Source organism: Pseudophryne corroboree, chromosome 2 (genome assembly GCF_028390025.1).
Source record: "Pseudophryne corroboree isolate aPseCor3 chromosome 2, aPseCor3.hap2, whole genome shotgun sequence".
Lineage (NCBI taxonomy): Eukaryota > Metazoa > Chordata > Amphibia > Anura > Myobatrachidae > Pseudophryne > Pseudophryne corroboree.
Genome location: NC_086445.1, coordinates 536,030,131 through 536,046,055, shown reverse-complemented (window position 1 = coordinate 536,046,055; position 15,925 = coordinate 536,030,131).

The window sequence follows — 15,925 nt, the reverse complement described above, 5'->3', positions numbered from 1 at the left end:
GAAATATACTGTGTTTGCCCCTGTGTCTGCCCACCCTCCCCCCTCTCCCATGCTGATTGTTTATGCTGATGTTATGGTTACCTTATGTTCTGAACAGGAGCCGGGGGAGGAGGCGGATCTCAACTTCCATGGGCACTGCAGCACAGATCATCATTCTGCACAGAGTCGCCCGGCGCCGCTGTAAGCTCTTGCAGGTGGGGGGGGCTGCCGCTCAGTGTTACCATGAGGCGGGAGGTGGGAATTACACTCAGCTTTCCTCGCTGCTGCACTTACACTATAAGCTCCGGCTTGGGAGGGAGTGGAGGCGGAGATGATCGTGAGGCAGAGGGGGTGGGCGGGCATTACTCGTAGCTTTCCGCAGCGCTGCTGTACTTACACTATAAGCTCCGGTTTTGGGGGGAAAGGAGGCGGAGATGATTGCGGTGTTACCATGAGGCGTGGGGGGCACTGAAAGCTCCTGCTAGGAGGGGAGGCAGAGCTGACAGTCACCTGTCTAATATTGATTCTGGTGGCGGCTGATTGTGCCCCAGCAGTGGCGTAACTAGAAATTTTTCTCCCCCAAGCCAAAAAATTCTTTGGCGCCCCACCCCCACCCCCACCCGCCGCATAATTGGGAGCAAGAAAGGGCTAAATATGCGCGCGCCTTCGGCGCGCGCTGCAAAAAAGGGGCGTGGTTTTGTTGGAATGGGCGTGGTTTCTCATAAAGGGGCGTGGTATTGCAGGAAAAGACTACCTTATACCCCAGTTTTGCAACCTGCACGCCCAGACGTTAGCCACCACAGGAAAGAAAAATAATCCTGATTCATGCCCCTTACATTATTTGTCATTTTTCCTCCTTATAGTAATGCCCAGTATACATTATGCCACATACTGCAATGGCCCTTAGACATTATTCCACACACAATAATGCACATGACACATTATGCCACACACCATAATGCCCCCGACACATTATGCCACACACCGTAATGCCTGTGACACATTATGCCACACACCGTAATGCCTGTGACACATTATGCCACACACCGTAATGCACCCGACACATTATGACAGGAATCGCAATGCCCGTTATACATTATGCTACACACTGCAATGCCCCTGATACATTATAGCACATACAATGCCTGTGACACATTATGACACACACCGCAATGACCTTGAGACATTATACCACAATGCCCGTGATATAGTATACCATACACCGTAATGCCTGTGACACATACCGCAATGCCCTTCCCGTTATACCCTATGCCACACACCGCAATGCCCGTTATGTATTATGCCACACTGCAATGACCCTGAGACATTATACCACATACCACAATGCCCGTGATATAGTTTACCACACACCGTAATGCCTGACACATTATGACACACACCGCAATGTCCGTGATACATTATGCCACACACTGCAATGACCCTGAGACATTATACCACATATCACAATGCCCGCGATATAGTATACCATACACCGTAATGCCTGTGACACATTATGACACACACCGCAATGTCCGTGATACATTATGCCACACACCGTAATGCCCATTACACATTAAGTCCTACAGTAAGGCTTCTAATTACTTTTCAATTACCTTCTCGTTGTCAGGGGTTTCATGCACTGGGTGTCATGCTCGTTGCCAGGTGTTTCATGCACTGGGTGTCATGCTCGTTGTCAGGTGTTTCATGCACTGGGTGTCATGCTCGTTGCTAGGAGGTAGTCCTTGTTGCTAGGGCTGTGCTCCCAGTGCCACATATGACCCCAGTGCCAGATATTCCCCCACGGTGCCAGGTACTCACATGCCCCCGGTGCCAAATATAGCCCCCCCCCATGTGCCAGGTACACATATACCCCCCCCCAGTGCCACATATGCCCCCAGTGCCAGATATTCCCCCCCAGTGCCACATATGCCCCCAGTGCCAGATATTCCCCCGTGCCATATATGCCGCCAGTGCCATATATTCCCTCCCAGTGCCACATATGCCCCCAGTGCCAGATATTCCCCCAGTGCCAGATATCCCCCCTAGTGCCAGACATCCCCCCCAGTGCCAGACATCCCCCCCCAGTGCCATATATGCCCCAGTGCCAGACCCCCCCCCCCAGTGCCAGATATCCCCCCCAGTGCCAGACATCCCCCCCCCCAGTGCCATATATGCCCCAGTGCCAGACATCCCCCCCAGTGCCATATATGCCCCAGTGCCAGACATCCCCCCCCAGTGCCAGATATCCCCCCCAGTGCCAGACATCCCCCCCCCAGTGCCAGATATCCCCCCCAGTGCCATATATGCCCCAGTGCCAGATATACCCCCTAGTGCCAGACATCTCCCCCCCAGTGCCATATATGCCCCAGTGCCAGATATCCCCCCCAGTGCCAGATATCCCCCCCCCAGTGCCATATATGCCCCAGTGCCAGATATCCCCCCTAGTGCCAGACATCTCCCCCCCAGTGCCATATATGCCCCAGTGACAGACATCCCCCCCCCCCAGTGCCAGATATTCCCCCCAGTGCCGCCGTCGCCGCCGCTTATTGGAGGGACACGGAGGGCACAGATCGCCTCTCCTGTGTCCCTCCTGCTGCATCATCTCCGGCGGCCGCAGGTCTAATAGGGGGAAGTGCCGTCCGTGAGCCAATTAGAGCTCACGGACGGCACTTCCCCCTATTAGACCCGCGGCCGCCGGAGATGATGCAGGAGGGACACAGGAGAGGCACACGCTGTGCCGTCCGTGTCCCTCCAACAAGCGGCGGCGGGAAGGAGAAACTTTGAAAGCAGACTGACATGCGGGCGCTCGTCCGCATGTCAGTCTGCTGTAATCAGTGGCGCCCCCGCAGCCCCTCGCCCCCAAGCCACCGCGAGGACTGCGGGGGCAGTAGTTACGCCACTGCCGGCGGCCCCAGGTCATCCTGCGCTGTGTGCAAGGCAAACAGTGCACATACCTAGTTACAGCTCTGGCAGAGAGACGTACCATACATGGTACTGGTAACAGGAGGGGTGTTTTTAAAGCAGGGATGGAGGGAAGAGGGTGTCTTAAGATAAGGAGAGTGGGTGGTATCTGGAGTCAGGAAGGGAGGAAAGGCTAGTGCCTGGAGGGAAGGGCTCTGGTATCAGGGGAGAGGTAGGTGGCGTCCACAGGCAGGGTGTGTGGGGCATTATGTTTTGGGGGCAGAGGTGTGATGAGGTGTCTGATGGCAGGACACACCCTCCATGGGTATATAATGGGTGGGGGTGAGGATGAAGCATAATACTATTACTACAGACAAGTCTCACGCAGCGTGTGAAACCCCTAGCAACGAGCATGACACATGGCGTATTAAACCCCTGGCAACAAGCAGGTAATATTAAGCTTTACTGTAAGGCATAATTTATCACGGGCATTGCGGTTTATGGCATTATATGGTGCAGTGGGGCATAATATGGTGCAAGGGGCATTACTGTTTCTCTGACGTCCTAGTGGATGCTGGGAACTCCGTAAGGACCATGGGGAATAGCGGCTCCGCAGGAGACTGGGCACAAAAGTAAAGCTTTAGGACTACCTGGTGTGCACTGGCTCCTCCCCCTATGACCCTCCTCCAAGCCTCAGTTAGATTTTTGTGCCCGGCCGAGAAGGGTGCACACTAGGGGCTCTCCTGAGCTTCTTAGTGAAAGTTTAGTTTTAGGTTTTTTATTTTCAGTGAGACCTGCTGGCAACAGGCTCACTGCATCGAGGGACTAAGGGGAGAAGAAGCGAACTCACCTGCGTGCAGAGTGGATTGGGCTTCTTAGGCTACTGGACACCATTAGCTCCAGAGGGACCGAACACAGGCCCAGCCTCGGAGTCCGGTCCCAGAGCCGCGCCACCGGCCCCCTTACAGAGCCAGAAGCAAGAAGAGGTCCGGAAAATCGGCGGCAGAAGACATCCTGTCTTCACCAAGGTAGCGCACAGCACTGCAGCTGTGCGCCATTGCTCCTCAGCACACTTCGGTCACTGAGGGTGCAGGGCGCTAGGGGGGGGCGCCCTGAGCAGCAATAAAAACACCTTGGCTGGCGAAAATACATCACATATAGCCCCCAGGGCTATATGGATGAATTTTAACCCCTGCCAGATTCCACAGAAAAACGGGAGAAAAGGCCGCCGAGAAGGGGGCGGAGCCTATCTCCTCAGCACACTGGCGCCATTTTCTCTCACAGCTCCGTTGGAGGGAAGCTCCCTGGCTCTCCCCTGCAGTTACTACACTACAGAAAGGGGTTAAAAAAAAGAGGGGGGCACTAATTAGGCGCAGTATAACAATACAGCAGCTATAAGGGGAAAAACACTTATATAAGGTTATCCCTGTATATATATATAGCGCTCTGGTGTGTGCTGGCATACTCTCCCTCTGTCTCCCCTAAGGGCTAGTGGGGTCCTGTCCTCTATCAGAGCATTCCCTGTGTGTGTGCTGTGTGTCGGTACGTTGTGTCGACATGTATGAGGAGAAAAATGAGGTGGAGGCGGAGCAATTGCCTGTAACAGAGATGTCACCCCCTAGGGAGTCGACATCTGAGTGGATGAGCTTATGGAAGGAATTATGTGAGTCAGCTCTTTACAAAAGATTGATGACATGAGACAGCCGGCGACTCAGCCTGTGCCTGTCCAGGTGTCTCAAAAGCCATCAGGGGCTCTAAAACGCCCGTTACCGCAGATGGCAGATACAGACGCCGACACGGATACTGACTCCAGTGTCGACGATTAAGAGACGAATGTGACTTCCAGTAGGGCCACACGTTACATGATTGAGGCTATGGAAAATGTTTTTACACATTTCTGATAATACCAGTACCACTAAAAAGGGTATTATGTTGGGTGAGAAAAAACTGCCTGTAGTTTTTCCTGCATCTGAGGAATTAAATGAAGTGTGTGATGATGCGTGGGTTTCCCCCGATAAAAACTGTTAATTCCTAAAAAGTTATTAGCATCATACCCCTTCCCGCCAGAGGATAGGGCACGTTGGGAAACACCCCCTAGGGTGAATAAAGCGCTCACACGCTTGTCTAAACAGGTGGCACTACCGTCCCCGGATACGGCCGCCCTTAAGGAACCTGCTGACAGAAAGCAGTAAAATATCCTAAAATGTATATACACTCACACGGGTGTGATACTGCGACCAGCAATCGCCTCAGCCTGGATGTGCAGTGCTGGGGTGGCTTGGTCGGATTCCCTGATTGACAATATTGATACCCTAGATAGGGACAGTTTATTACTGACTATAGAGCATTTAAAAGATGCATTTCTATATATGCGTGATGCACAGAGGGATATTTGCCGACTGGCATCAAGAGTAAGTGCGCTGTCCATTTCTGCCAGAAGAGGGTTATGGACAAGACAGTGGTCAGGTGATGCTGATTCCAAAAGGCATATGGAAGTATCGCCTTATAAAAGGGAGGAGTTATTTGGGGTAGGTCTAACAGACCTGGTGGCCACGGCAACGGCTGGAAAATCCAAATTTTTACCCCAGGTAGCCTCTCAACATAAGAAGACGCCGTATTATCAGGCGCAGTCCTTTGGGCCCCATAAGGGCAAGCAGGCAAAAGGCTCCTCATTTCTGCCCCGTGGCAGAGGGAGAGGAAAAAGGCTGCAGCAAACAGCCAGTTCCCAGGAACAGAAGCCCTCTCCCGGTTTCTGCCAAGTCCTCAGCATGACGCTGGGGCTTTACAGGCGGACTCAGGCACGGTGGGGGCCCGTCTCAAAAATTTCAGCGTGCAGTGGGCTCACTCACAGGGGACCCCTGGATCCTTCAGGTGGTATCTCAGGGGTACAAATTGGAATTCGAGACGTCTCCCCTTCGCCGTTTTCCTAAAGTCTGCTTTACCGACGTCTCCTTCCGACAGGGAGGCGGTATGGGAAGCCATTCACAAGCTGTACTCCCAGCAGGTGATAATCAAGGTACCCCTTCTACGACAGGGAAAGGGGTATTATTCCAAGCTGTTTGTGGTACCGAAGCCGGACGGCTCGGTGAGACCTAATTTAAATCTGAAATCCTTGAACACTTACATACAAAGGTTCAAATTCAAGATGGAGTCACTCAGAGCGGTGATGGCAAACCTGGAAGAAGGGGATTATATGGTGTCTCTGGACATCAAGGATGCTTATCTCCATGTCCCAATTTACCCTTCTCACCAAGGGTACCTCAGGTTTGTGGTACAGAACTGTCACTATCAGTTTCAGACGCTGCCGTTTGGTTTGTCCACGGCACCCCAGGTCTTTACCAAAGTAATGGCCGAAATGATGATACTCCTTCGAAGGAAGGGAGTTTTAATTATCCCTTACTTGGACGAACCTCCGGATAAGGGCAAGATCCAGGGAACGGTTGGTAGTCGGGGTAGCACTATCTCAAGTAGTGTTGCGGCAGCACGGTTGGATTCTTAATATTCCAAAATCGCAGCTGATCCCGACGACACGTCTTCTATTCCTAAGGATGATCCTGGACACAGTCCAGAAAAAGGTGTTTCTCCAGGAGGAGAAAGCCAGGGAGTTATCCGAACTAGTCAGAAACCTCCTAAAACCAGGCCAAGTGTCAGTGCAGCAGTGCACAAGGGTCCTGGGAAAAATGGTGGCTTCCTACGAAGCAATTCCATTCGGCAGATTCCACGCAAGAACTTTCCAGTGGGACCTGCTGGAAAAGTGGTCCGGATCGCATCTTCAGATGCATCAGCGGATAACCCTGTCACCAAAGACAAGGGTGTCTCTCCTGTGGTGGTTGCAGAGTGCTCATCTTCTAGAGGGCGCAGATTCGGCATTCAGGACTGGGTCCTGGTGACCACGGATGCCAGCCTGCGAGGCTGGGGAGCAGTCACACAGGGAAGAAATTTCCAGGGCTTGTGGTCAAGCCTGGAGACATCACTTCACATAAATATCTTGGAGCTAAGGGCCATTTACAATGCCCTAAGCCAAGCAAGACCTCTGCTTCAAGGTCAGCCGGTGCTGATCCAGTTGGACAACATCACGGCAGTCACCCACGTAGAGAAGCTGCAAGGATTTTTCGTTGGGCGGAAAATCATGTGATAGCATTGTCAGCAGTGTTCATTCCGGGAGTGGACAACTGGGAAACAGACTTCCTCAGCAGAAGTCTTCCACATGATTGTAAACCGTTGGGAAAAACCAAAGGTGGACATGATAGCGTCCCGCCTAAACAAAAAATTGGACAGGTATTACGCCAGGTCAAGGGACCCTCAGGCAATAGCTGTGGACGCTCTGGTAACACCGTGGGTGTACCAGTCAGTGTATGGGTTCCCTCCTCTTCCTCTCTTACCAAAAGTATTGAGAATTATAAGACGGAGGGGAGTAAGAACTATACTCGTGGCTCCGGATTGGCCAAGAAGGACTTGGTACCCGGAACTTCAAGAGATGCTCACGGAGGACCCGTGGCCTCTACCTCTAAGAAGGGACCTGCTCCATCAAGGACCCTATCTATTCCAAGACTTACCGCGGCTGCGTTTGACGGCAGGGCGGTTGAACGCCGGATCCTGAAGGAAAAAGGCATTCCGGATGAAGTCATCCCTACCCTGATCAAAGCCAGGAAGGATGTAACCGCAAAGCATTATCACCGCATTAGGCGAAAATATGTTGCGTGGTGCGAGGCCAGTAAGGCCCCGATGGAGGAATTTCAACTAGGTCGATTCCTGCATTTCCTGCAAACAGGAGTGTCTATGGGCCTAAAATTGGGGTCCATTAAGGTTCAACTTTCGTCCCTGTCAATTTTCTTCCAGAAAGAACTAGCTTCAGTTCCTGAAGTTCAGACGTTTGTAAAAGGGGTACTGCATATACAGTCTCCTTTTGTGCCTCCAGTGGCACCTTGGGATCTCAATGTAGTTTTGGGGTTCCTAAAGTCACAATGGTTTGAACCACTTGAATCTGTGGAGTTAAAATATCTCACATGGAAAGTGGTCATGCTGTTGGCCCTGGCCTAGGCCAGGCGCGTGTCAGAATTGGCGGCTTTATCCTGTAAAAGCCCTTATCTGATTTTCCATTCAGACAGGGCGGAATTGAGGACTCGTCCTCATTTTCTCCCTAAGGTGGTTTCAGCGTTTTTTCTGGACCAACCTATTGTGGTACCTGCGGCTACTAGTGACTTGGAGGACTCCAAGTTGTTGGACATAGTGAGGGCCCTGAAAATATATGTTTCCAGGACGGCTGGAGTCAGAAAATCTGACTCGCTGTTAATCCTGTATGCACCCAACAAGCTGGGTGCTCCTGCTTCTAAGCAGACTATTGCTCGTTGGATTTGTAATACAATTCAGCTTGCACATTCTGTGGCAGGCCTGCCACAGCCAAAATCTGTAAAAGCCCATTCCACAAGGAAGGTGGTCTCATCTTGGGCGGCTGCCCGAGGGGTCTCGGCTTTACAACTTTGCCGAGCAGCTATTTGGTCAGGGGCAAACACGTTTGCTAAATTCTACAAATTTGATACCCTGGCTGAGGAGGACCTGGAGTTCTCTCATTCGGTGCTGCAGAGTCATCCGCACTCTCCCGCCCGTTTGGGAGCTTTGGTATAATCCCCATGGTCCTTACGGAGTTCCCAGCATCCACTAGGACGTCAGAGAAAATAAGAATTTACTTACCGATAATTCGATTTCTCGTAGTCCGTAGTGGATGCTGGGCGCTCATCCCAAGTGCGGATTGTCTGCAATACTTGTACATAGTTATTGTTAACTAAATCGGGTTATTGTTGTTGTGAGCCATCTATCCAGGGGCTCCTCTGTTATCATGCTGTTAACTGGGTTCAGATCACAGGTTGTACGGTGTGATTGGTGTGGCTGGTATGAGTCTTACCCGGGATTCATAAATCCTTCCTTATTGTGTACGCTCGTCCGGGCACAGTATCCTAACTGAGGCTTGGAGGAGGGTCATAGGGGGAGAAGCCAGTGCACACCAGGTAGTCCTAAAGCTTTACTTTTGTGCCCAGTCTCCTGCGGAGCCGCTATTCCCCATGGTCCTTACGGAGTTCCCAGCATCCACTACGGACTACGAGAAAATAAGATTTTACTTACCGATAAATCTATTTCTCATAGTCCGTAGTGGATGCTGGGTACTCCGTCAGGACCATGGGGAATAGCGGCTCCGCAGGAGACAGGGCACAAAAGCAAGCTTTTAGGATCACATGGTGTGTACTGGCTCCTCCCCCTATGACCCTCCTCCAAGCCTCAGTTAGGTACTGTGCCCGGACGAGCGTACACAATAAGGAAGGATCTTGAATCCCGGGTAAGACTCATACCAGCCACACCAATCACACCGTACAACTTGTGATTTGAACCCAGTTAACAGTATGATAACAATGAAGTAGCCTCTAAAAAAGATGGCTCACAACAATAATAACCCGATTTTTTTGTAACAATAACTATGTACAAGTAATGCAGACAATCCGCACTTGGGATGGGCGCCCAGCATCCACTACGGACTATGAGAAATAGATTTATCGGTAAGTAAAATCTTATTTTCTCTAACGTCCTAGTGGATGCTGGGGACTCCGTCAGGACCATGGGGATTATACCAAAGCTCCCAAACGGGCGGGAGAGTGCGGATGACTCTGCAGCACCAAATGAGAGAACTCCAGGTCCTCCTCAGCCAGGGTATCAAATTTGTAGAATTTAGCAAACGTGTTTGCCCCTGACCAAGTAGCTGCTCGGCAAAGTTGTAAAGCCGAGACCCCTCGGGCAGCCGCCCAAGATGAGCCCACCTTCCTTGTGGAATGGGCATTTACAGATTGTGGCTGTGGCAGGCCTGCCACAGAATGTGCAAGCTGAATTGTACTACAAATCCAACGAGCAATAGTCTGCTTAGAAGCAGGAGCACCCAGCTTTTTGGGTGCCTACAATATAAACAGCAAGTCAGACTTTCTGACTCCAGCCGTCCTGGAATTATATATATATATATATTTTCAGGGCCCTGACAACGTCTAGCAACTTGGAGTCCTCCAAGTCCCTAGTAGCCGCAGGCACCACAATAGGTTGTTTCAGGTGAAACGCTGACACCACCTTAGGAAGAAACTGGGGACGAGTCCGCAGTTCTGCCCTGTCCGAATGGAAAATCAAATATGGGCTTTTGTAAGACAAAGCCGCCAATTTTGACAATCGCCTGGCCGAGGCCAGGGCCAACAGCATGGTCACTTTCCATGTGAGATATTTCAAATCCACAGATTTGAGTGGTTCAAACCAATATGATTTGAGGAATCCCAACACTACGTTGAGATCCCACGGTGCCACTGGAGGCACACAAGGGCTGTATATGCAATACTCCCTTGACAAACGTTTGGACTTCAGGAACTGAAGCCAATTCTTTCTGGAAGAAAATCTATAGGGCCGAAACTTGAACCTTAATGGACCCCAATTTGAGGCTCATAGACACTCCTGTTTGCAGGAAGTGCAGAAATCGACCTAGTTGAAATTTTTTCGTGGGGCCCTCCTGGCCTCACCCACGCAACATATTTTTACCACATGTGGTGATAACGTTGTGCGGTCACCTCCTTCCTGGCTTTGACCAGGGTAGGTATGACCTCTTCCGGAATGCCTTTTCCCTTAGGATCCGGCGTTCAAACCGCCATGCCGTCAAACGCAGTCGCGGTAAGTCTTGGAACAGACAAGGTCCCTGCTGGAGCAGGTCCTTTCTTAAAGGCCGATGCCACGGTTCCTCTTGGAACAGACATGGTACTTGCTGAAAGCAAATCCCTTCTTAGCTCCCGAGGCCATTAGTCCTCTGTGAGCATCTCTTGAAGTTCCGGTTACCAAGTCCCTCTTGGCCAATCCGGAGCCACGAGTATAGTTCTTATTCCTCTATGTCTTATAATTCTCAATACCTTGGTTATGAGAAGCAGAGAAGGGAACACATACACCGACTGTTACACCCACGGTGTTACCAGGACGTCCACAGCTATCGCCTGAAGGTCTCGTGACCTGGCGCAATACCTGTCCCATTTTTTTTGTTCGGGCGGGACGCCATCATGTCCACCTTTGGTCTTTCCCAACGGTTCACAATCATGCGGAAAACTTCCCGATGAAGTTCCCACTCTCCTGGGTGGAGGTCGTGCCTGCTGAGGAAGTCTGCTTCCCAGTCGTCCACTCCCGGAATGAACACTGCTGACAGTGCTATCACATGATTTTCCGCCTAGCGAAAAATCCTTGCAGTTTTGCCACTGCCCTCCTGCTTCTTGTGCCGCCCTTTCTGTTTACGTGGGCGACTGCCGTGATGTTATCCCACTGGATCAATACCGGCTGACCTTGAAGCAGAGGTCTTGCTAAGCTTAGAGCATTATAAATTTGCTCTTAGCTCCAGTATATTTATGTGGAGAGAATTCTCCAGACTTGATCACACTCCTTGTGTGACTGCTCCCCAGCCTCTCAGGCTGGCCTCCGTGGTCACGAGCATCCAATCCTGAATGCCGAATCTGCGGCCCTCTAGAAGATGAGCACTCTGTAATCACCACAGGAGAGACACCCTTGTCCTTGGATATAGGGTTATCCGCTGATGCATCTGAAGATGCGATCCGGACCATTTGTCCAGCAGATCCCACTGAAGAGTTCTTGCGTGAAATCTGCCGAATGGAAGCGCTTCGTAATAAGCCACCATTTTTACCAGGACTCTTGTGCAATGATGCACTGACACTTTTCCTGGTTTTAGGAGGATCCCGATTAGCTCGGATAACTCCCTGGCTTTCTCCTCTGGGAGAAACACCTTTTCCTGGACTGTGTCCAGAATCATCCCTAGGACCAGCAGACGTGTCGTCGGAACAACTGCGGTTTTGGAATATTTAGAATCCACCCGTGCTGTCGTAGAACTACTTGAGATAGTGCTACTCCGACCTCCAACTGTTCTCTGGACCTTGTTCTTATCAGGAGGTCGTCCATTTTCTTTGAAGACGAATCCTCCTTTCGGTCATTACCTTGGTAAGGACCCGGGGTGCCTTGGACAATCCAACGGCATCGTCTTGAAACTGATAGTGACAGTTCTGTACCACGAACCTGAGGTACCCTTGGTGAGAAAAGGCAAATTTTGGGACATGGAGGTAAGCATCCCTGATGTCCCGGGACACCATATAGTCCCCTTGTTCTTTGCTATCACTGCTCTGAGTGACTCCATCTGGATTTGAACCCTTGTAAGTGTTCAAATTTTTCAGATTTAGAATAGGTCTCACCTAGCCTTCAGTACCACCATATAGTGTGGAGTAATACCCCTTTCCTTGTTGTCGGAGGGGTAAATTTATTATCACCTGCTGGGAATACAGCTTGTGAATTGTTTTCAATACTGCCTCCCTGTCGGAGGGAGACATTGGTACAGCAGACTACAGGAACCTGCGAGGGGGGAAACCTCTCGACATTCCAATCTGTACCCCTTGGATACTACTTGTAGGATCCAGGGGTCCTGTACGGTCCCAGCGTCATGCTGAGAACTTGGTAGAAGCGGTGGAGGGCTTCTGTTCCTGGGAATGGGCTGCCTGCTGCAGTCTTCTTCCCTTTCCTCTATCCCTGGGCAGATATGACTCTTATAGGGACGAAAGGACTGAGGCTGAAAAGACGGTGTCTTTTTCTGCAGAGATGTGACTTAGGGTAAAAAACGGTGGATTTTCCAGCAGTTGCCCTGGCCACCAGGTCCCATGGACCGACCCCAAATAACTCCTCCCCTTTATACGGCAATACATCTTTGTGCCGTTTGGAATCTGCATCACCTGACCACTGTCGTGTCCATAAACATCTTCTTGCAGATATGGACATCGCATTTACTCTTGATGCCAGAGTGCAAATATCCCTCTGCGCATCTCGCATATATAGAAATGCATCCTTTAAATGCTCTATAGTCAATAAAATACTGTCCCTGTCAAAGGTATCAATATTTTTAGTCAGGGAATCCGACCAAGCCACCTCAGCTCTGCACATCCAGGCTGAGGCGATCGCTGGTCGCAGTATAACACCAGCATGTGTGTGTATACTTTTTAGGATATTTTTCAGCCTCCTATCAGCTGGCTCCTTAAGTACGGCCCTATCCGTAGATGGTACCGCCACTTGTTCTGATAAGCGTGTGAGCGCCTTATCCACCCTGAGGGGTGTTTCCCACCGCGCCTTAACTTCTGGCGGGAAAGGGTATACCGCCAATAATTTTCTATCGGGGTAAACCCACGCATCATCACACACTTCATTTAATTTATCTGATTCAGGAAAAACTACAGGTAGTTTTTTCACCTCACACATAATACCCTTTTTTGTGGTACTTGGAGTATCAGAAATATGTAACACCTCCTTCATTGCCCTTAACGTGTGGCCCTAAAAGAAAATACGTTTGTTTCTTCACCGTCGACACTGAAATCAGTGTCCGTGTCTGGGTCTGTGTCGACCGACTGAGGTAAATGGGCATTTTACAGCCCCTGACGGTGTTTGAGATGCCTGGACAGATACTAATTTGTTCGCCGGCCCTCTCATGTCGTCAACCGGCTTGCAGCGTGTTGACATTGTCACGTAATTTCCATAAATAAGCCATCCATTCCGGTGTCGACTCCCTAGAGAGTGACATCACCATTACAGGCAATTTGCTCCGCCTCCTCACCAATATTTTCCTCATACATGTCGACACACACGTACCGACATACAGCACACACATAGGGAATGCTCTGATAGAGGACAGGCTAGCCCTTTGGGGAGACAGAGGGAGAGTTTGCCAGCACACACCAAAACGCTATAATTATCCAGGGACAACCTTTATATAAGTGTTCCTCCCTTATAGCATTTTAATATATATACATATCGCCAAATCAGTGCCCCCCCTCTCTGTTTTAACCCTGTTTCTGTAGTGCAGTGCAGGGGAGAGCATGGGAGCCTTCCCACCAGCCTTTCTGTGAGGGAAAATGGCGCTGTGTGCTGAGGAGAATAGGCCCCGCCCCCTTTTCGGCGGGCTTCTTCTCCGGAGTTTTAGATATCTGGCAGGGGTTAAATACATCCATATAGCCTCAAGGGCTATATGTGATGTATTTTTCGCCATACAGGTATTATACATTGCTGCCCAGGGCGCCCCCCCCCAGCGCCCTGCACCCTCCGTGACCGCTGTGTGAAGTGTGCTGACAACAATGGCGCACAGCTGCAGTGCTGTGCGCTACCTGATGAAGACTGAGAGTCTTCTGCCGCCTGGTTCCGGACCTCTTCATCTTCAGCGTCTGCAAGGGGGGTCGGCGGCGCGGCTCCGGGACGAACCCCAGGGCGAGCCCTGTGTTCCGACTCCCTCTGGAGCTATGTCCAGTAGCCTAAGAATCCAATCCATCCTGCACGCAGGTGAGTTGAAAATCTCTCCCCTAAGTCCCTCGATGCAGTGAGCCTGTTGCCAGCAGGACTCACTGAAAATAAAGAACCTAAAAACTTTTTCTAAGTAACTCTTTAAGAGAGCCACCTAGATTGCACCCTTCTCGGCCGGGCACAAAAACCTAACTGAGGCTTGGAGGAGGGTCATAGGGGGAGGAGCCAGTACACACCATGTGATCCTAAAAGCTTGCTTTTGTGCCCTGTCTCCTGCGGAGCCGCTATTCCCCATGGTCCTGACGGAGTCCCCAGCATCCACTAGGACGTTAGAGAAATAGAATTATCGGTAAGTAAATTCTTATTTTTTTATTGTTAGCACTGGGAGCCAAATTGTCTAGAAACAGCCCTGTTTATAAGTAACAGTGTGACGCAGGAAAGGACCAGGCGGCTATCTCAGGTGCAACTTGTACATTTTATTGGTTTGTTTTAATGTCTTACAATAGTTTGCTGGGGTACTTTCCTACAGTCTGTCAATGCATCCAAGCACGTCATGTATGAAGCACTGCAATTGTGTTGTGTACTGTATATTGTATTTGCTTATATTATATATTCATTTAATGTTCCTCTTCAATAAATATGTCCAGAGGAGAATGGGAACATTTTCAGAGACAAACTTTTCCAAGCACTAATCTCTAACGGTGAGTACACACTAATAGATATACAGATGTGTCCACATACATCTTTGCTATATCCCGCTATGTATGGCACGGTTTTGCATGCCATAGACTCAGGGATTTAGTCATGCCTCATGAATTTTCCTTATTTGCTTCTTTAATATGTTACTTTATACATATTCTATTATGGAAAACAAAAATTTAAAAATCCATCCACTCGCTACTCATGAAAAACAGCTTAGCCGTGTTTTGCATGTTGTGCCGAATTTAGTAAAAAGGTATCTGCAGATCAATTGATCTGCAGATATATCTATGGACGGATCGGGCAGTATGTTGAGCATACACACTGCCCGATCCGTCAGGGACTGACGTCATGAACTAGGCGGGTGTGTACACACGCCCGCCCAGTTCAGCTGTCAATCACCGCCGGCTGCCGCAGCATGTGTACGCCCCGTACACACACAGCGGCGCGCCAATATATATCGGTAGATATATTGGCCGTCGGCTGTGCTGCGGGGCCGACGCGATACGTCTGTGAACGACGGAGTTCACAGACGTATCGGCCGTACACACTGGCCGACGGTCCCGCGATATATCGGCTGTTCAAGAGAACGGCCGATATATCAGCCAGTGTGTACGGGCCTTTAAACTTGGGACAAACCTGGTAACGTGATCCTTGACAACTATGCAATTTGTTGCTTCATATGACTAACATTTGAATGGAAGGGGATATTTCTTAATGGTATTTTGACTCTAATTCCCAGTATCTGCAACAATGATATCAATTGTACAAACAAGAATGTTAAGAATTCTGCCTATAAAATCTTCACAAATACTAAATGTCTTGGAAATGCTGTGTATAGCTTTTTATAAATATATGATCACTAATCCAACGGGCCAGATGTGTTTTTGCATGTTTCAGCCATCAAAATTGTTCTGATTTTTGTGCACACAGTAGTTTCAGTCACATGATCATCACTGATAGTCTTTAGAGACTCTGGGCTTAAATTCAAGTTTGTGCGCACTTA